This window comes from Gallus gallus, chromosome 11, assembly GCF_016699485.2.
Source record: "Gallus gallus isolate bGalGal1 chromosome 11, bGalGal1.mat.broiler.GRCg7b, whole genome shotgun sequence".
Taxonomy (NCBI): Eukaryota; Metazoa; Chordata; class Aves; order Galliformes; family Phasianidae; genus Gallus; species Gallus gallus.
Window position 1 is genome coordinate 13357298 of NC_052542.1, and position 23191 is coordinate 13380488.

General features: G+C 37.0%; 1 long non-coding RNA gene across 2 annotated transcripts in view; it reads left to right on the top strand.

Annotated features, from left to right (window-relative positions):
* LOC121111691 overlaps positions 1-23191 on the top strand; it is a 282447-nt gene that overhangs the window by 153038 nt on the left and 106218 nt on the right. The window contains exon 3 of one of the 2 annotated variants that reach the window (XR_006931191.1): positions 17553-17654. The exons of the other annotated variant lie outside the window; for it this stretch is intronic. This is a non-coding gene — a long non-coding RNA (uncharacterized LOC121111691). The remainder of the gene's footprint in view (positions 1-17552; positions 17655-23191) is intronic. 2 annotated transcript variants of the gene reach the window in all.

Genomic DNA, 23191 nt, shown 5'->3' on the forward strand with positions numbered 1-23191 from the left:
CAGTGATACAGTGATAATCTACCTCTCATTTTCCTCGAGTCAACTATGCTATGGATGAGACAATTCCACTCACAAAGTTTGCAGCTTAGCTAGGTGAGACAGAGAGGGGAATTATATGTAAGATGGTATGAGAAAAGCAAAACTGAATCACTTGGCACTTTGTCCAATACCATTTCTAGATATCTATTGCAAAAATAGATTAAAAGCGAAAATGATATATTTTTTAATTCATTTGATTTCCTGTACATGCAAGAAACTTTTCTGTGTGGTTTATCAAGATCTGAAGTCCAGCCATACAAGAGAACAATACAGGAGTCAAGAAGCTTGGTTATGCAGACATTGTATTGCCCAGTAGGGTCTCTGATCTAATAGTGTGGGCAGGAAAGCAGGAGAGAAGGCATTATGTAATTTCTTTTAGGTGTGACTAGAAACAGAAGACAATGTCTAAAGGATTTTCATTAGGATTGAGGAGGAAAGAAAAGCACAACAAAAAATCTTGGAAGCTGTTGTTTCCCAGGACTGTTCTGGACAAGGACAATTTCCCATACCTGCAAACCAGCACATACCCAGGCACTCTGTTGGCTTCCACATACCACAGAGCCATTTCCTTGGCAAACTGTCACAAAAGATTCTTTTCTTGCTTTTCTTTCTTTTTTTTTTTTTTATGATAGCCCAAATTGAATACTTGCTTTGCCTTGTATCTGTCATGTTAGCTTTTTAGATAGTACATGCTATATTCTATACTCCAGTGGCCTGCTGTCCTTCTGTAAGAGTCTGCAAGGTTTATCAAGTGCCTCTAATGGTGGTGGCCTGAGGGAAAACAGTATAAAGTTTGCCTTTTACATTTCTTCTCCACTTTAAAAATACGGAAGGTATTAATAGTACAAAGAACAGTTCCCCACTGCTTTGATCTCTACAACACTGCTGCTCTTTCAGCCTTCATATCACTACTGCTGCCATGTTACATTACTATTTTCATTATTGTTATTTCCAGCTCATAGTCCTTACTCTTTTCCTATCTTACCGCCTGCTTTAACCCCAGAAAGTCTTCCCTGGAGGAGACAGAATGGAGAGAAGACTGGATGTGCTGCAGCAGAATCCCTTGAGAGTTGTGAGTGATTGAGGAGCTGTATCAAACCTCCTGGGAACTGTGGGCAGATTTATTTTCAAAGATAGCTGTTGATCAAAAAAGGGCATAAGCTGCTATCCCTTTCTGGAATAGCCTCAAAGGAAATGTGCCTCAGAGACATATTCTCTGCTTTCTTCTTCTTTGCTTCAGGGCAGAGTAATTTGCTGTAAACCAAAGGCAGCAACAAATTACACTACCACTGATGCCAGGTCAGTTTGTCTGCCCATCATGTAAGATGGAAGAGAAAGCACAACAATAACTCCCGTGGCTTCTCAGGGTATGCAGGAGTATCACGCTATAAAACTCACTGATCTTGCATACCCATGTTCTGTGAGGTTGACATTTGAGGTGAAGAAGGGAGGAATCTTAATTTTGTTTGTCCCTGACTCAGCATGAAGTCAAAGTCATTATCCTGTTTGAAATGTCTGGTTTTAGTGACAGCTTACTAGAAGTTCTGCTGTTTTCTGCTTTCTCGAGTAAAAGAGCAGCCAGCAGGAAGATATAGACCTGTTTTGAATTACTTCTGTTGCCGTATGATTAACACTAATTCAAGTATCATAAAAAGCATTACGTATCGTGTTTCTATTCACCATGCTTACTGTTTATAGTAAGTCGCATATTCATAGTAAGTTCTTTGTAGGGTGTATGTCTTTGCGTACAGATTCACACCATTTGCAAACAGTATGACATCATGGCATTAGACACATTATGCAGAGTCAATTATGAAAAAAAGTAGGTTTCTCTTGTGAACTAAATAAATCCATAAATAAACAAAATGCAGCAGTAGAATAGGCAAATCTTTCCACAGGTGTTTCCTAAGGTGTTATTTGGGGAAAAGAGCAGATAAATATAATACAAAGTAGAATATGTCTGCTCATTTAAAAGTACTTTTTATATACAATGAACAACTTAAAATGTTGTCCCATTTCTTTATGGATTGCTGTGCATCATTTCAGAGAAAATGAACAATGTTACCTAAAGAACAGAGTGCTCGATTGGATACAGCAGCTCTTGGATCTGCCCAGGGTTTTGGACTTGCTCAGGTTATTGTCTGTAATGGTGGTAATTGCACCAGTAGAGCAAAGCCCCCTGAGATCCATCTATAAATTGTGTTGCAGTTAGGTGAAATTATTATTGTTTTGCAAGGAAATATTTTTTTCACTGTCTATGGTGCAAGTAGTTGCACGCACTCTGAAAGGTGAAAACAAAATTGTTTGCCAGTGGCTGACTGCCGAGAAACCTTATCTAAGGAAAATGAAGTTGTGTCAGAGAGGTGAAGGACTCTCCCAAGCTATTAATTCATTTTGAATAATTCATTAGGTAACACTCTTAAACTCTGATAGTCCCAGGTAAATCCCAGAGAGGGGTTTTGTGGTCCCTCAGTCATGCTCCTTATCCAAGGCATTGTGGTTTACATATTAAGAGGATGTGTGAGTGTTTTTTAAAAGATATTTATTATGGAGCTTGTAATTAGTGCACAATGTCTAATTCTGTGATGAGAGTGAATGTGTATGGTAATAGACTGCACTATGTGTAGAATGGCAGTGGAAACTGATGCATGACTTCTGTTGATAAGTTAATGCGTCTTTTCCCATTTGAAAGGGGTACTGTAATTTCTGCTTGGCACTCACAACCCCGGAGTTAAATGCAATATTTGAGCCCAGCTGATAATACCCCTCTAAACAGGTGAGCAATGTGGACTCATCTATACCTGAAGTAAACTGATGTATATCCACAGAAATCAATCGTTTTATATGCATTGTGAGCCAAGTGTTAGCAAAAATCTTACTGTGTAGCAATGAGAGGAGATCAGTCTTTCAAAATGCAAAAGAGAGATGTGAATACAAAAATACATTTAACAGTGTGAGTGCCTTCTGAACTCAGAGAGATTAATATGCTGCAACCATATTGCCCAAAAGTACTTACACTTTCTCCCTCTCATATTATTATGGGAAAACTAAATAACTTGCAGTCACTATTTTTTCTAACTTCTTATTGAAAGTAAAATGGTCATTGAATTAAATTTAACAAATAGATCTTTTTTAAACCAAATTAATAAACTTCCTTATTTCTCAGCTATCTAAGTTCATAGCCTTTACTTAATGATGATGCACTTGATTAAGTAAAATGAAAGAAAAATGAAAGTTCCTTCAGACTTGAAAATGAATAATGAGTTTAGACTTAATCCAAAAGCAATTTAACTTTAAACATTCATATGAAATTAAATGAGCCATTGAATTTGCTATATAAGCAAGCATTAATCTTATCAATCTATGAAGACTGGAATGTTATACAGTGACTCATTAATTTCAAAGCCTAATACAAGGCCTGTTTAATGCCTGCAGTCTATTAAAAAGTCTGATCCTACAATATAACTGCTTTTTCATAAAAGTTTAAACCCCAATTCATATTTTTATTACTTTGATCATTTAATAATCTGCTATGACAAGATTATGATTTTCAAAATCCCAGTTGTATGTTTCCTACATGTGAAAAATGTTTGCTCCAAGTTTGAACTTTATCAGAAAATTTAAGAATGTAAACAGTTGTGATATTGGTGCACACGTGTTTGCCTTAAGAAAAGCTTAACAAATGAAAAAGCAGACTTTCTCTTATCAGACATTACGTATATTAGCAATCTTACTTGTATTCTGAATATCTTGTCGAGTACATAAGGGAGAGTTGTGGCACAAAAGAACCCCTTCTTACTCAAAACACTTATAAAAGAAAAACACAACTACTCTTAATGAGAGATGTTCTTGATGTCTTATTTTTATGTGTTATATAGATGTTGACTGTAGCCTTCTGTGCAAGCATAGATTCAGGACAGAAATTTTACTTACTTTAGATTTGTTCAGAACAGTACAAGTCATGCTGATTTGAAAAAAAAATTAGTTACTGAAAACTGCCCTTTTCTCTTAATGAGATGATCCAATAACAGAATTTAATGGCACCACACATTAACTGCTGTCGTGGAAGGTCATGGTTTCAAATTTCTGTTTCTAATCAGTAGTTGCTCTTACTAAAACCAATCAGAGGGAAAGGTTGATATTTAAATATGTTTATGTTACTAAACAGGTGTTCCTTTTTGACATACTATACCTAATTCCACCTGATTTTCACAAGTCTAAGGTCAATGAGAAATTGCTCTTCTCAAAATAAGGCAAAAGCAGTTGTGATATAGCTGTTACATGTAAAAAATAATAAGCAGCTTGATGAATATAATTTTCTTGCTATGTGCATTGAGCATAAACTTTAGAAATATTTGCCAAATTCAAGCATTTTTTTAATGTGTGGGAGTATCCTTCCATTGCCTGTATTGCCTTCTTTGACTTTTATATCTTCTTGCAGAAGTCTGTGAAAAATGTATCTAGTCATGCTGTGTCCTTGTTCAAATAAGTGATTGTTATTAACTTCTAAGAGTCTCAACATTTGGTCCTGTGCACTAATTAGGAATGCAAAGACACGAGCAGTTTATTCGTGCAAACTCATGAAGCTCATTGGAGCATTTCCCAATTTACACTGGAGAGTGTATTGATGTCTGACCTGCTAAGTGGGAATACATTCCTTTCCAAATATATGTGCTAGCAGAACAAAGATATCATATATTAAAGGACAGAAGGGAAAAAGTACAGAATGCTAGCATATTTTTGTTTTACTGTACTACAGTTTTAAGGAGAAGTAATGCTATACTCAAGTGATTACTCAAGCAGTAGTTGAACTCAAGTATTCACATATGTAATAACAAAATCACTGATTTTCCTAAGAATATTCATGTCAAGATGATGCTAAAGAGACTTCAGTCATCTTTACTTCCTTGTAGACCAAGTAAGTTTAGGTGAATGGAAACTGTTCTTCCAGCCATAGAAAGAGGAGGTAATGGGTTTGTTCCTTTGAAAGTGTTCCTGGATAGTGAAGTGCAGTACCCTGCAGAGGAGAGGGAGGCATAAAGAACCTTAACAAGGGGAAGTAGCTGGAAGCCTTTAGGTTCTGTTAGTCCTCATCACCAGGGATGGCTCCAATCAGCTGTGCTGTCTCTTGTAATCTTAGCCAGGATTATGCTGGAAGCAGTCTGAGTTGAAACCAGATGTTTGGCAGTAAATCTAAAAGGGGCTTTTGCCTCTGATTTCCAAGAGGCGTATATCAGGAACTAACTGATCTGAAAGTTTCTCCTGAGATTTTTTGATTGGTCATTGAAAAATGTTTTTGAAATTTTATTGGAAAGTACATTTTCATCGTACCTGAATGCTTTGAAAGACTTTTAAAGTTGTTGATTCTATGGTTCTATGAATCATGTGTTGGTAAATCACTTTCTGATTTATCCTGCTTTTATATTTTCTAACAAAATATTTTAATTTTTCCTTATAAATTAAATTTTTCCTTGTAAAAGGGTCTTGTTTAAAAAGTATTCCTATTTTGTATTCTATGTTAAAGTATAGTTGCAGCCAAATGAAACATTTTGATTTTTGTTGAAATAAAATCTGTCAGTAGCTGACTTGAGACAGTATTTTTGTTTGTTATGGTTGGAATCTTCTTTCATGGAGAATTTTGAAGTGATAGGATTTACTGTCTGATGGGCATAAAAACAGTTTTGAAATTACAAAATCTTTAGAAAAATGAAAATGCCATTCTTGTCACAGCTCTTGTGCTTTCTGAGTTGTTCCCTGTTCGCTTGCCGTATGATAAAAATAGGATGATGAGAACATTTGCCATACGTAAATGCTGAATACAAGTGGAGCAGATTTCCTTCATGCAGTTCTACTTTAATTAATATTGTACCCTGATATTGACTTGTTCAGTAAATCCGCAGCATGTGAATCTAGGCGTCAACATCCTCATCATTAGTGACAACTGTCACAATTTGTTCAAATTAACTAAAAGCCTGACAGTGTAGCAAAATTATCTCACTTTGATGATTGTAAATGGAGAGTAGTAACATGCAACCAGCAGGTGATGTAGTGCAACCAAGAGATAAGTGAAAAAGGAATCTTATAGATTTGAATTCGAGATTTTGATTTTGAGTCTGCATAAATATCTTTGTCCAGAATTTCTGTTTTGGGTAGTGGCACCATTCTTTTTGCTACTGCAAGTTCCCAAAACAAATACCAGATCTGTGTGCTATTCTCATCTGTCTAAGGTAGGCTGGTATTACTACAGTCTGAATATAGTACTTAAACTGCAAAAATGCCTCCTTCTCAAGAACAGATTATATCATGCAAGGCTATGCTGTTTTCTGAAGGGGTTGTGCAATTTGCCTGTGGCATTGAGCTGAGTCTTTTACATACAAAATAACTATAAACATATTAAAAACTTGCAGTTTTATCATTTTATAATCATTCAGCTCCCAGAAAACTGAGTGTAGTTCAAACAGTACATCTCTCAGAATTGTAACCCTGGGGCTTTACTATTCATTTACTTGTTCTTTATCAGCTTTTTCTGCTTCAGGGGTGGGTAGGCTATTACTTACTTGGTTTGTATCCTCTTATTCTGAAAAAGATTGAAAGCAGAGCTAAAATCCCAAACCTTGTTCTTCCCAAAGTTGGGAGCTCCTCTGCAGAGTGTCTCTTGGTGGTGCCTCATCTTCATCTCGGAGAATGAAGGGAAGAGGCTGTTTGGGAGGGACTGTAGGAGAACTTTAGCTCCAGCCTCTAAATTCAGACCAGAACTGTTGGAAAACACCCTGTGGATACTCCCACAGTCTTATCTGACTCCTGTTACAGCACCTAATTATCCTTGTTATAATGATTTTTGTCCTATCTGGTCAGAATAGTTTATGAACATTTCAGCTATGTTGTATTGTTTCCAGAACTATGTCAGCAACTAAGAGGTGCCTCAAAATATGAGTCCTAAACATTGAAACAGTCTCCCTGCTGCCACCTGTGGGATTCTGAATAGTAATACCTGCCAGTAATAAAGTACCATCGCATCACATCGCCAAAGCTGAGTTCAGGACCTAGTCTGTCATTTTCAGATTCCAAGACATCAGTCACAACCCATCTACATTTCTTCATTGTGAAGGATGTTAAAGGCGGTGATTCTTTTCCCTTATGACTTGAACTGCTACATAAACTATGGAAGCAGGATAAGTAGCTAGTAGAACTTGTTCCTCAACAGATGCCACAGCAAGAGAACATTTTAAAATTTGTTTTTCTAGTTCTAACTATTAGGATGTATTTGTTAAAACAATAATTTTCAAACACATTCCTATTACTTTCTCTAAATGTATTTGCATAGCATATAAATTTGGTAGGTGGATTTTGGGAGTTTGCTCTGCTGTACACACAAATAAGTAATAAAAAAATGAGCATTTTAGGAAAGCACTAAAATGAGAAATTTTTCTAAATAATTGATTTCTAAACCAATAATTGAACTCACCTAGTAATTACTTTGAATACAAGCAGTAAGGCTCCGTTACTGTCTATGCTAGTTGATAATATAAAAAGCTTAATAGAAGATGGTCTTTCTAACAGGAAAGTGAGAATTATAAGCACTAAAACCCAGCATGGGATGTGATTATCATGAGACAATAATATCCTTGGGTATTTTGCTATACAGCAGCTGAGTGCTCCCTGTAAATATGTGTATTTCATAATAACCACACCCCTACAAGTTGCATGATTGATACCGAGTTATCATTTATTTTTTTTTAGGATTACATAGAGATTCATCATCTTAGTAAATTGCTTTGGGCTGGAGTATTGTAGCCATGAGATACTAGAGTTCTATCTAAGAGATGCTAATTACTTTGTTTCTGATGGGTGATATTTAGATCAACACATCCATTTTCAAGGAAGTAAAATGGTGGTGAGCATCACAGTGGGATAAAATGAATCAATCCCCTTTGAAGAATGAGCAATAAATCAGAGTTAGAACTCTGCTAGTGCTGATGCTGTCTCTCATTTCTTATTTCATTAGTTATATTGCCAATTTGAATAAGTTAATTCTTTTTGAAAAACTACAAATAAAGTGGCATTTTTTCTTATTTTAGTTCCCAAACTATAGCACAACTAGCAGATACAAAAGCCTACCATTACTTCTTAGGAGACATAGAGCAATAGGAAGACCTTTTAAGAGGAGTATAGTATGGACATTACCCTCGTGTACATCACCTGTCAGTCTTTGTCTCTTTTATTTATTATGTTTTGTACCATCTGACCTACCTCTTTCAGTGCTACACCATTCTTCATATTCACAAGGCACTCCAGGCTCTCCCTTCACGTGCATTTGCCTAAGGAAGTGGTGGTGAGGAACAGACTGTATATTTTATTCTTTAAATGATAAGGACTAGATTGAAATATTTAGCTTTGCAAAGAGAATTTATCCCAGAGTTTCTTCTAAGAAAGGAGATTCTTCGGTCTGAGTACAGATTATTCAGACTTTTAACCTGGTCATCCTTTCAGTACTATAAGGCAGGACATGTATATTATTTTTAGCAAAAGTCACCCAAGGCAAGGTGGAGACATAGCTTACTTTAATAGCAGACAAGTGATGTGTAGCTTGTGAAGAGACATTTCATGATTTTTGCTTGAGGTGTTTTTTTTTTTGGATGAAGTACTACTAGCAGTCCAGAAATTGGTCGTCTTTGTCTCTTACACTAAAGCCAGTGCTTAAGGCAGAGCCAAACCATAGATCTACTCCTAGGCATTATAAGACAAGGTTGCTGAATGACTTCTGCAACCACAATTATTTGGGACAACACTGTTTCCCAGATTACTGCATACAGGACTACAATAAGCTGCTTTAAGAATATTCTCTTTATTCCATGGTACTAATTTTTCTTCCACTGAGAGTCTGACCTGCCAGATACCTAACATCTGCAATTAGGGCACAAAATTCCAACAGTATTATGTCACAATAGGTATAATTACAGCTGAGTGCAAGTACCTGCTGTCACATTTGTTGCTTTGTGCAAGTTAATTGGTTAACCTACTCATGGCTGGCCAAATTCTTTCCTTGATCAAAATGTACACTGAAACACTTAGTAGCATATTTTAAAAATGATCTTTGTTAATACAGCATTTGTAACACAGCTATTCCTAGGAAAAAAAAGAAAAAACTATATAAGAAAACACAAAGCATAAATTCTGACTGGGATTTCTTCTGGAATAACAAAGTGTGTTGTATGTTATATTAATTATTTTCCCAGAAAAGCCTGCTTCTAAGAAGAGAAAATGTTATTAAGTACAAAGAAACAGAATTTCTTAAAATTCTTTCTTTCTTACTCAAGAACAGCTTTTTGATCAGTGAAGAGAGATGGAATATAGACAAGATATAACTCCTTCCAAATATTCTTTTTAATCTTCTAGAAAATTTATTTTACTGTTAATTAAAAAACTATAGAATAACAATTATCAACTCAGATGTAAACTAGCAAATTCCTCACTAAGCATATTTATTTTTTAAACTAAAGAAATTCAAAAGTTCATTAACTATATGTTTTTGGTGCTGGCTTAAAGAGTTCAGGAAGATTAGACGGCCACCATCCTAGTGCATATATAAAACTATGGTATAGCAGTACATAATCTTTGTAGGTTATATAATTCCTTGGGTTATAAATGAGCTCAGAATGAAAAATACAGAAAGCATTTTATAGATTATCAAAATGATATACAGTATGTTAATGAGCTATGTGGAAAATTATTTACTGCGGACCACCTCCAGCTTTCATTGTATGTCCATAAAATCCATAACATTCTCTTAATGAAAGTTTAATTAGAAATAGGGCAGCTGATGTAGTTGTTTAGTCACAAGTTTAGTCACTCTAATGGAATCAGTGGTGTGCTCAGACATGTAATGCTGGGAGTAGCATCTGGCCAATATCTCACATGTATGACTTCAGTCACTGTCTCTCAACCTGAACTTTTGAAGCTATGCTTGTAATTTTACCACTGTTAAAAATTTCTGTTATGTACAAAAATATGCTGGGGAGGGGAAACACTTGAAAATTGTCTCCAGGTCCTTACTGCTCTTTCCATTATTTGCTGTTGTGTCATTTTCTAAACTTCACATTTCCAAGTTCTTCCCATCTGTTACTAGTTTCAGCCAGCATCTTATACCTCTAGCAAATACCAACTGAACTGTTCAGAGTATTACAACAGGTCCCCAGGAATAATGGTGCTCACCTAAGAAAGTGCTGTACTTTGTAGCATGTAGCAATGTTAATTTCATTTCTATTTTAAAGGATAAAAAGTGAACCGAAGAATACACTAAATAAATGTTATACACAAAAATGGCTCACTATGCAATTTGAGGAAATGTTCCAGCTGTCAATTTTATTAACACCATTGAAAAAATGTATATTCTGGATAAGGGTGGTAGACAAAAGTGACCTAATGGGGACTCTGAGAAGTTACATTTGCACTCTGAGGTTGCTACACTGATGGAATATGTTCATTTCCAGATGGGGGAAAAAAAAAAAAAAAAAGTAAATAATTATAAAGGGAAACAAAAAAAAAAGTTCAGGTTTTTAGGACAATGCATTTGTTCCGTCTACGTGTAGACAATCTATCAGCTTGGAAATTACACAGCTGTGAACAAAGGCAGCAATTTCTCAGCAGTGACATTCACCTATTGTCTTTCAGAAATTTACCCCAAGCACACACTTTAAAAGAAAGCAGTGGTGCATTGCTCATACATTCTTTGCATTCCTCTGACAAACATTGTATCATATTTAATGGCAAAATACACATGTAAACATGTACAAAAGATTGTCAGCTGCTCTCTTTGTTTAACGATTAGGTAGTTTGTACTTGTCGTGGCTTTCTGCCACTATCCTCAATCATACCTTTCCCACCTTGCCAGTTGTAACTTAGTGGTATGCCTGGGCTAGATAATAGGAGCCATGGGAGTGACTATATAAAGCCAGGAAATCAAAGGCAGATGTTAAATACAAATTGTACCAACCAAATGGAGTGGGATTCATTCCTGTATTTCTATTTGAAGACACGTGTCAAATGCAGGATGTGGTAGAAACACTATCTTCATCAGGTCTGGATGGAGTAGTTTGCTTCAGAGTGTTGATAACATGCTGATGTGCTGTTAAGTTTGTTGCTGCTAAGCTGCATTATACAGAGCCAAGGCCATTTTCAGCATAGGGCCCAAGGAGCTGGGAGGGAACAGAATTAGAACAGCTGACTTAAACAGGCCAAAGGGATATTTCATACTGTATGATGTCACATGGAAGGAGTTTTGAAGGGGATGGGAGTTCACCTCTATTCTCTTCCGCTGCTCTGAGTGCTGGCTGGGCACTGGTTGGCGATGGTGAGCAATTAATTACTTACGTATTTGTTATATACATTCACATACAGACGTATATATATTGTCCTAACTATTATCCTTTTCCTTTATCTTTGTAAATAGTTTTATCTCAACCCCCAAGTTCTACTTTTTTTTTTTTTTTTCCCCCCAGTTCTCTCCCCCCTCCCACTGGGAAGGGGGGGAGTGAGCAAACCACTGTGTGGTGCCTAGCCGCCTGCCAGGGTAAACATCAATGCATGCTCATCAGTGATATTCCTCTGTCGTAAAATCACCTCTGAAGACACAGTCACGTCTAATGATCCTTTACAAAGGGACAGAAAGCTCACCAACAGCTTTGGTGTTGCAATTTCCCTGATGATAGCTTCCTGACAGATGGTCATAGTGGCACTTTCTGATTTGCTTATATCATCTTCCTTGTGAAACCCTAATCAGCCAGTCAAACTACAAAATATTCCATGTTTCATAGCTGAAAAGGTTAGAGAGAGTGTACATTCTTCAGATGGGTCCCAAAAACTTCCTGGTAAGACTTGTGTAGTCTTGCAGAGGAGATTCTAGGGGTCAGGTCTGTTCAGGAGCTGCACGTGTGTCCGTACTGCTTTCCAGGTGGGCTTTTACAAGCTGGGTTGTATACTGGCTACTTAGAGAGCTTTCATTTCTAAGCACATTTCTTGAGTTGGATGGGCTGACAGGAGGCTTTGCCTACTCAACGTGTAACCCAGTGTCCAACTTGGTATTTATTAATTTGCTGGTTTTAATTCTTTTGTTCTAATACTGCTGTTTTTGCAGCAGGTTGTTTGGAACCAGAGTATTATTTCCCTATGAAATTTAGTAGTTTATTTCAGCAAAGTCATAGCTGAACTGACTTAGCTGGCTTTGTACTCAGTGATTGAATTAGCGCAGTCTTTAAAGGGCTGATTTAAAGGCCAAAAAAGTCAATAAAAAGATGGGCATTACACGTAAACAAGCCAAACAGTGAACTGGGCAAACCAAAATATTATTAAAGCATTATATGTTTTAGTCATTCCACCTGTTATGTTTACTATATTTCTGGGAATTCTAATTGAGCCTGAGAAAGCTGGATTATACAGCAATGGCTTTTTGGCTGAAGTACATTAAAAATGTAGGAGTTTTGCTTAACCTGAAGAGTTAGCCTTAATGTTGAACAAAAGGGCTTGGTTTTATAAGCATGAAAATAAAAGAAAAATAAATTATGACTGTCAGCTGTATTTACCAAGTATAATGCCACTTGGGCACTATGTAATAGAAGAAAGCCTAAGCTGTTCTATATGTGTAGGACTATAAAAACAAGATTATTGTTGTTTCATAGCATTACATTGCACCCGGAACTTGAATTAGTGCTCCTTTAGTGGTAATAAAAAGAAATTGTAAATCCAATTGGTTTTGGTAATATGAATGTTGCCTATAAAGCACTTTTCTTCTATTAAAACACTTACTAAACAAATGAAAGGAAAACGCTTTTCCAGAATGACCATAACAGGAATCTGATTTTGAACCCTCTTACACTAGCTTTGCCAAAATGGAGTTTAGTAATGCCTGTTCTGAATCTACCTTGATTCTCCACAAGTCTAGCTCCATTTACTTCAGTGGAAGCATCTCGGGCTTCTCTCCTTATACAAATCCGAAATTAAGTGAGACAGAGTAAAGGAAGGTGGCCTGAATGAATCCACGCATCTTCACAGAAGTAATGGTGGAAACTCCGATTTATTGCCTGAATCAGCTCATACTTACACAGAAATACAGGGTACACACTGCAACTTATGATTGGTTAACATACAGAAATCATGCATCTTGCTCATGTAGCTATTGGTCCAGCATTAATCATCACACGGCTTTTTTTTTTACTGTTCTTCGCAGTCCACTGTCTTGATCTCTTCCCAGGCTAGCTCCCCCCTTGTCTTAAGTGGAGCCTCAGTTTTTCTTCCTGCTTTGACAGCTTCAAGGTCTCATAGCCTGGGCTGTGCACATAGCACTCGAGCTCACAATATCCTTGCTCCCTGTGAGCCACTCTCCTACAACAGAGAATTTTAGATCTTTATTCAAAGCTGTTTGAAATCAGTGAGCTTCCACCTCTTGACATAAAGCAACCCAAATAATTTCAAAATTGGTTTTGATGCCAGTTATACCAAATATATGCCTACTTAAGTTCACTGTTTTCAAATACGCCACTGAGATTAAGCTAAGTATTACTGTTAAAAAGCCTGTGATGTTCTTTACATCAGAAAACTTTACATCAAAATCTTAACTGTACAGTAAAAAGTAAAGATTTCCATCAGTTCCAAATACATCAGGCCACATGTGGAGGGAGGTGTAACATTGACCCGGTTCAGGAGAAACTGGGTAAAGCTAATGCTGTGCATTTTTCCAGCTTCTGTAAACAGCACATATACATGTAATCTTGATTCTTCGGGCAACTGCATATCTTACCTTTCAAAACCTTTTGTAGCTTTTCTAGTAAAGAATCTGTAGATAATGAGGTAGGTAACGTTTTCCTCCATGTGTGAATGTTCTTCCTTGTAATTTGATGAAGGTAAACATTAGGTTGACCTGTCTAAGAGAAAAGAATGAGACCTTCATAACCTCTTCTCCATCTGCCAGTATAGCTTCTCTTGACTTGAGAAGCTTTTGTTGCACAGTTATCTTGGGATTTGTCCTTAAACAACGAATTGTTCTCTGTTGAATGTCAATTAATGGTACTGCTATTTAAATAATATATATTCAAATTTTTAAAATTTCAAATGTGTCATGCTGGTGATTCAAGATTTACCAGGCAGATAGTTTAAAGAAATTACTTTGTATGCAGTGATTCATTTAAATTATAAGTACCCATTACTCTATATTTCATTTTTAACAAGATCTTCATCCACTCAGAGAAATACCAGACAGCTCAGGTTGGAAAAATGATTCATCTGGCATATGCAAAGATGGACTCAGTGCAGTTGGGGATTCATAATCAGAGCAGAAACATATTAAGGGTAGGTGTCATATTCCTTGATGTTTGCAAAAACTGTCAGAAGCCTGCATGCATTATGGGCTCTTTTTTTTCTTACATTACAATCTTGCAATTCCCAAAGTAATTTATGTGCATATACAGGACTGGTTCCTGAGCTCTTTACTCAGGTAAGCCTTGTGGATTTCTGCAGAAGCTTACCTAAATAAGAGCTTCCAGACTCAATCACTGAAAATGAAAGGAAAAATCATATGGATTTAATATCTTTTACAGTAAATAATTACTTAGAGTATTCAGTGTTAAAGATATTGTTTTTGAACTATATGCACCACTGGAATATCAAAACAGGATCTGGCCAAGCAATATTTGTATTACCTTAGTATTGCTATTCATATGCACTACAGAGATAAGCAGTATAGCTTCCATTTCTTTGCTTTCCCAATCTTTATGCTATGTCTAAGAAGAGCTTCACTCAGAAGGCACTAGGACGAAAGGTATTTGTTTTAATCTTTGATAATATGGTCCTTTATGTTGTAGGTTTAAGGGAGTATAAAGCATTAAAGGAATATTTTGAAATGTATTCAGCCTCCAAGTAGTGTTGCTGGGGTCTTGGTGGGTTTTTCAAAAGTTCAGAGAAGCCTAGCACTCAATGATTTTGACAAAAAGCCAGTCTTCACTGATTTCTTACTCTTTTCGAGAGCCACGTTCATCCCTGCAGCTTCCAGTTGATGGTAGGGTAGGTTCTGTACTTTCTCCACTGGGAGGGATAAAGGAACAGAGTGGGCTGACTACAAGAAATTCCTGCTGCAAGTTTAGCAGCGCCTAATAGCCTGCAGTATTAATCTTGTGTCAAGATTCAGGTTCAATAGCTAGCTCATTGTTGTACCAATAATAGTTATTGGTGAAAAAAAAAAAAAAAAAAAAAAACCACAACAGAATTTGTGTTATATTTTCAGTTGTCACAGGGAAGGATCAGGGCCAAAATTAATATGTTCCTCCTTTGGCTGGAGTGGCAGTGTTAGAAGAGTGGCCACAAAAGCAATACTAATCAAATTGTTTTTTTAAAAGAGGTTAGTGAAATAATATAATGCATGATTTAAATACTCCAGGGCACAAAAGCTTTAAAATTCTGATACTGATTAAGTTTGGGCCTAATATTCTCAGTCATAGTTGTTCTTGTTAATATAGTTCCTGGTTTTCCTGTCAATGCTTTCAATGTAGCTGTCAAGCCATATACTCATCCATGTATATCAATGTCTCACTGTTCAAGTTAATGAACTGTGTCAATTTTCGTTAGCTGAGGATGATTTTTCATGAGTAAAAGCTTACCTAGTCTTTTAATTGCTTTGAAAACCTCCTAGGAGAGAATTAACAACAAACTCATATGGTATCCTGCTACCCTTGGGCAAAGCTTCCCATTCCTCCCTCTTCAGTTTGCTGTTCAGCCATGTGCAATCTGAACTTAAATTGGCAGCGCAATCCTTATTTTTCCATATTGGAGGACTTTTGAAATCAGCAGCTTCTGTCTATGTAGACAGTAACAGACATGATCTATAAATAACACTTAGGATCTCTTTTAAAACACCTCTATTTTCAGCTGCTACACAAAGAACTGCTTGTCGCCATTCTTCTGGTGCCTGCCAGGAGTTCAGCATTACCTACACGGACAGAAAGCAAGAGGCAATGGAGGTAATGTGAGCTCATGGCAGCTGTCCTGAGTATGTCTGTGTACTACTTTCAGTAGGAAATATTTCCAGAGCCAGACATACATTTAATGCAAAAGCTCCACAAAGAAATAGGAATTCAGCAATACTGGAGGAGAACCAGATGTGTTTTCCACTCAGGATGTTTTTAAGATGCAGGTAGCAGTGTAGTGTTCAGATACTCAATTATGTTTGAAAAGCCTATGAGTCAGATACTAGAAACTAGTTTTGACTGCAATGCGTAGTTTTTCTAAAGGGTAAATTAATCCTGTAAGGAAGATAACGTATGAACCTTTGCATCACAAAGCAGCCACTGTATGAATGTGTATGCTTCTCATGACAAGAACTGGTATCTGTTTGTGTGATTTTTATGAACGTAAACGATAGGACAAACATACTGTAAACTTACAGATCTATGGTCTTTCTTCCTATCTATCTACACCTCTCTCTTTCTTCTGTCTCCCTCTTCTACAGGAGTAACTCCACAAACAATGTATGCAGTCTCGCAGAAGAGCTGTAGTGTAATTCTGTTGTTTTACAGTTATTAACACACTAGGCAATCACTGATTTATGTATGAGAATGATGCAGAACAGTCAGAAAGTACATGCCTGAAAAATTCAGATGGTATTCAGATTTTGGTAGGTATGAGTCCCTATTTAAACTCATACTGAATTGATTCAAGATATGTCCAAAGCACGTACATAATTCATTCTTCTTCATCTTACGCTTTCAGCTGCTAAGTGACTTGTCAGTTTTTATTCTTAGTCAATATATCAGGAATAATGATATTCAGTGCATAAGATTAAAACACAATAAATGATATTTAATGATAGTTTAAAAAAAAATGTGGATACAGCTTTAATTCCAATCTGTTCTGTTTTAGCTTTTGGCAATAAAATGTTATTGCAGCTTAGGATTCCTCTTTTGAAACAAATATCCTTATTCATCTTCACTTCTATTGGCAGCACCAAGAACAAATTCAGTGGCTAATGCAAAAAGTTCATTAAAATGAGATTATTTAAAAATATACCAGGTAGAGGTATACATTAGAAAATCAGTCCCTTGTCAAAGCCTTTTGTTGAGAACCACCATGCCACTGCAACTCCAGAGTCATCTACAGCGGGTAGTGTTGCTGTGCATCTGACACAGCTGGCTCCATACCAGTCCTTCTTGCCACTAGGCAAAGGAGACATTTTTTGGTATCTGAGTTCAGTTACAGGACAGAGAGTCTTAGACTCCACAAAATCCTGGGCAAGTGGTAATCTTTTAGGATTTGCCATAGGTTAAATAGTAAGAGGACGGCATTAAAATGTCATGTGTCCACTGTCTGCCTCTGAGCCTGCTCAGAAATTTTCTCAGCAGACTGAGGACATTCAGGCTTGATCAAAGAGATAGATATAATTTCATAGTGTAAGCAGAAAGTCTCAAACATCCATATAGCTTTGTGTGTGAACATTTAGGAAGCACTTAATGATCCATTTGTGATTCTTCCAGACTGATTCAGTTCGGTTTTGGCAGAAGATTTTGCTCACTTCTGTTACTGAATACCTACTCTCCATATTACACTTTGTGGGACATCTGTTAACATGATTGCTGGTAAGATATGTTCTTTTTTCATTGTCAGTTTTTCAGGGAAAGGTTGGATGCTTGAAAATTATTTTTTTTAGGTCTTTCTAAGGAAGTATGAATTAACGTGAAATCTATCAGACGAGGAAATAAAAAGGAGTGAAGGAAGATGAAGTTAAATGTGCTCACAGTAGGTTTTATTTTTCTTGCAAATAAAGGTGACAGCTAGGAAGGGAGTAGCTCTGGGATGTGATCCTTACAGGCTGTGTGTGCAACACCTGTGTGTACATGAGCACACAGACATCATCTTGAGCAGCCTGAATAAAGACCAGGCTGATCTGCAGCCTCTATGATAGACTGACTTCAGTGTGTGCTATTTATAAACCATTCTTTCATTCTCAACAATGCCTTGGCTGGAGCCAGAAAGGACAGAACTACTGGCAGACTGGCCCCTTGCCTAGTGTGCTGTGACTGACACATAATCTGTCACTCCCCATCATCTGTGGGGTGGTGATAGGAAAATAATGCTCCTCAGTTTGCCTTAGATCACACATTACTCTCCTGAATACAGCTCCCTAAAGCTGTGAAATGGCCTTTAGAAAGTGTCTTTGTTCATTTTTTTATATAGGAGAATGGGAATAAATGATAAACAGGCTGGAGGGAAGGAAAGCAAAACACACATTAGAGACCTGATGAGAGAAATTGGCTATGACTGAGATTTCAGCGTGATCCGATGACCTTTTTGTGAAGAATACCCATGGCACATATCAGAGGCATATAGGGTGCAAGAGCTGAGCTGTGTACTGACTAGGTCACTGGCTGTGAATGGTATTTCCCAAGCTTTAACTCTGATTTAACCAGCCATGTTCAGTACATCCCTGGGGAATCAGTCTCCTTCTATTTCCCAACTCTTTAGAATATAAAACACCAAGTGTGACTTCCCTCTAGCAAACACGTGCGGCGTTACAGGGTCCCACTTTCATCTGCTGACTTGGGAGTTGCAGTAGTACAAAGACTGTAACAGTAGTAGTGTAATGTAATAAATGAAATAACTGTACTTTTGTTACACAGACCTTTTACTAAACTTGCTAGAATTTCTGAATGAGTTAAGGATCATATTTCTTTTAAGAATAAAAAGGACGCTAAATATTTTTCTCAGTACATTTTATTTTGCTGATTTGTTTACATTCATTTTATGCTCCAAAAACTCTCTAAGATTTACAGAGATAACAGATTAGCCTTCTTCTGCCTCACTCCTTCCGCACCCTCAGGTTCCTGGGCACCAGTCCTCGTTTCATGGATTGCATGCAGTGAAGTTGCTGATGCTCTTTGCAATATTATAATGTTCTCCCTGAGGTCTAACCTTGCTGCCTCAAATGACATTTATGTAAATTGTCACCAGAAGTTTAGGGCACATCTCTTTTCTTCTTTAATAACATGTCATACTGATGTGGCTTTGTTTGTATTTCATAAAGAGATGCTTGATTAAAGAGGCCAAAATTAATTTAGATTGATATTCACTGGACTTTTTGTAGTGACATTGAAGTATGACTCCCCCATATTTTGCATTTTAATTTGCTTTTTGATAAACTTTCCAACTCCACAATCTTAGTGACCTTTCTTAAGTCTTGCCAGACAAATTACTGAATATAGTCCTTCAGTCTTTCTACCACCTCTCCCTCCTACCGAGTTGGTATGTTACAGGGTGAAAATATGTGAAGATGCCCTATTTGCACCAATCTGCTACAGCAAATGCACTGTAGGTGCTAACTCCTTTCTTCCCTTTACAAACACAGCTGCTTTGCCATGAACTGTGATGGAAGCAAAATCAAGACCATTCCCATTTTATTCATGCAGATAAATGCTGTGTCTACTGAAAACCTATCTCAATTAATCATGTTTTATTCTACTTATCCTCTGAGCTGCTTTCACATTCTTTACTGTTCTCCCTGTGCAGTTAAGAAATATATTTTATCTCAGATTTCTACTGGCACAGACATCAAAGCACTGACCCATGAAGCCCCATGTAGCAGGTTGTTTCTTTTGTATCACAATAAAAGACCCTAATTTATTCCCAGTTTACCTCCTAGGATAGAAGAAAATATGAAGGCTCGAGCTACCTGTGTGCTGTCCAAAAATGTGACTGATTTTACTCAGGTCAGTATTCAGAAGCAGTGCTTCAGATACTGTTACTTTATGGTCAATGTCTCCATAACCCTGCACAGAGCTGTAGTATCTTGGATGGTAAAAACAATTTCCAAGATAACCAACACCTTGTCATAAAAAGCAGAGCTTCAAAGGCTGGCCAAGAAAAGAATAAATTCCACATTATAACTGTTTTGAATTATCAAAAATATTCTGCAGAAATAAAGCACCCTTAGAATAGAGGCCTGAACATTTTGGAAATTATTTATCTTATTTATTTTTCTAGAAACCTTGAATTGCTGCTGTTCACAGATGGAGGAGGCAGTACTTCACTATAAGCTTTAGTTTATGTGTTTTTTTCTTTTCTCTGCATTCAAGAAAATCCTCGATGCTTGCTAAAATCAATATTTTATCTGTTCCCTTAGTTTTAAGGGCCAGTCTGTCCTTCGTGCCATCAGTCCTTTCAAATTCTGGCATTCCCATATTCCTCCAGGAGCCCTCAAGTACTCTTTTCACTACTATTGTCACATGTGAGGTAGAAGAACATATTCTCTTGCTCTGAACATATAGATGGCTGCAGTAATTCATAATGACAAAACTGATCTTGGAGAGTGTGAAAATAACTAGCTTGAATAGTTCGAAGTTATCATTCCAGTAGATAGCGTGCAGGAGTATGCAGCATTTAATCCTTTATTTGCAGGATAAGTCAAATAACTTGTTGGATATTTCATTGTAGAAATCTTTTGTGTACAGCTCTTCACATGTAGCTGTTAGCACTATTTATGGATTACCTGAGGCCGTTACCACTTCTGAGTAAGGTAATGAGCGAATGCTGGAAATTCTTACACTACTGAGCTCATGTATAACAGAAAAAGGGTCAGCTAAGTTACAGTAGAAGGTTCCTTGTGAAAGAGAAATGCTGGTTGTAGATTCAGGATGAAAAAGAAGCTACCTACATTAAGTTATACCTTTTTTCAAGCTCTCTTCATTTAAGGAAAAAGACAAAGCTCAGCTCTTTCCAGAGTCATCAAGGCAAAGATCCACCCATTGTCACTAGAACCCAGTGGTTAGCATGGAGCTGCTTCTCATGGAGGATGGTTTTCTTTCAAGTCCAAAAGAATAATTTGGAATTTGATGTTCCTTTGGAAATGGAATAGGAGGAAGTGATTTTGCTTACAGATCTATGTAGCAAGTGCTGGCCTGCTTATTCAGGACTTTACTTTTGTACGTTCTACGTTTTTCTCCCTGCATATGGTTAACCTTTCATATCCACAAGAAAGCAGCTGTACCTACCATGGAACGCAGCTTTTCTCACCCTGGGATTTGTTCGCATGGATGTCACAGGACATGATTGCTCCTGATATACAGCTTTCAGCAAGGACCACCCACATTCTCCATTTGGGTGATGCATCATCATTCACTTTGACAATTTCATCATAATCACATGGGCTGAAAGCAAATATAACTCTGTTGGTTTCAGAATTTGAACTGTGTCACACCTGAAGCCACAGATATAATTCAGTTTTTTGTGGTTGAAGGTCTGAACAACAGATTCACAGCACTCTCGCACAAGGACAGTGCTGACTGGATGTGCTGCTGAAGCATCGTGAACAACAGTCTGTCATACTCTATTATTTCCTAATGGGAATGTTTTAATTGCATATTTCATATTTATGACCCTATAAAGAATAATTTTAATTTGACATTAACATCTGAATATGATTGTCTGAAAGACAAAAGCAGCAATGACAAATACTGATATAAATCAAACCAAGTGATTTTCAATTTCTAATTAAAGATGACACTGAAAGCTCAAGATAAGAGGCATATGGAGAGAAACACATTTCTTTGCAAGGGAAACCAAAACCATATGGGGAAAAAGTGCAAAGATATCAAGCTAAAATCTGAACTTCTTGGCATCTGAAATGTCAGTAAAGGGAATCCTAAACTGATCATCTTCCTATAAAAATCATTTATTAGTCTCTACCACAAGCCAATGAGTAAGATGTGAGACATCTCAAGCTGTTCAGAACAACTGGGAATTGATTGTAAGTAACCTAGGAAGCAATTGTTTTACCAGTTGAGACCATAAGACAGATGGCATGAATATATTTAAAGATGGGGACAAAACTGATGTGACACCCAGCTGGATTCCTGAAATGAACAATGTGAGTCACAGATTTGTTATCGGATGAAAAGGACTTAATTCAGGAAAAAAAAAAAAAAAGGGTGCCAGTGGAGCCAGTGGTCTCCAGATGCTGTGGATGGGGAAGATAGACTGCTACTCCTAGAATCAGCCCCACCATCTGCGGACCCAATAATCAAAACTTTTAACTACTCCCTCTGTGCAAATAAGCCTTGAAATAGGTACGGCTTTCATCACAATACAAAGGGTCTTTAAAATATTCACAGAGGACCAATAAGAGACAACCTAGCTATGGGCTGCTGATGCAACTGTTATATTCTAGGCCATTTCACAAGTCAAATATTGGGAATTGCCTTATTAAAGTGCTAGTGAAAGGATAGAAATTTTAAAGGTTTTTAGAGGCTTTAAATGATCTTGTGTAATATTGCAGTCTTAACTTGCCTGTTTGTAAGGAGCTTATACAACCTCAGAGCCTTATTGTGCTTCAGCATAAAACTATTTGCAATATTGAGATTCACTTTTGCTGTGTTTATTTTATTATCAACTGCTTGTTTATGTGAGATGGAAGATGAAATGGTTAGCTCTCCTCCTAGTTTGCTGGGCAAGAAACATCTCTGTGTAACCCAGTGCCTCAGTTCCTTCCTCTTAACATTCCTTTCTCTCTAAGGGCCTTTATTTTTTGCTTTAATGACAGTTTAGCCTGCAGCTTTAAAAATGAGTTAACTTCACATTTAGATTAGCTCCCATAAACCTGATTTTTAAAGGGACCCGATTATCTTCCTTATTTGTAAACATGATTTTGTTATGATATCTGAGGATGCAGATTTTGCCAACTCAAAGCCTGAGGACCTAAGAAAAAGAGAACTGTAACAGAATGCATGGACTGTAAGAAGACACTGAAGATGAGCCGTGATTTTATTTAGTTCAGTGTGAAGCCATTAATTGAAAGTCAGACATATTTTTCAGAAGACAGACATAACACCATTGCTGTAGGAAAAGGGCCAGCTGTTTTCAGCACTGTTGTGTAAACGATGCTTTGCACAGTGCAGCATGCCATCAGGCTTTTCCAGTGTCTAGCTGTGGTTGTCATGAGTTTGTCTGCTGACAATCAAAGGGATTTAGTCTGGGCTGGGATACTGGGCTAAAGATAGGGGTAACCGAAAACTGTCATGTAGGATGCAGGAAATCAAATGGACCCAGCTGCCTTAACTCCTATGAGTAGCAAGAAAGGGTAAGAATTGTAGTAAAACTATCCTTCACCAATGTAAGGTTTCTA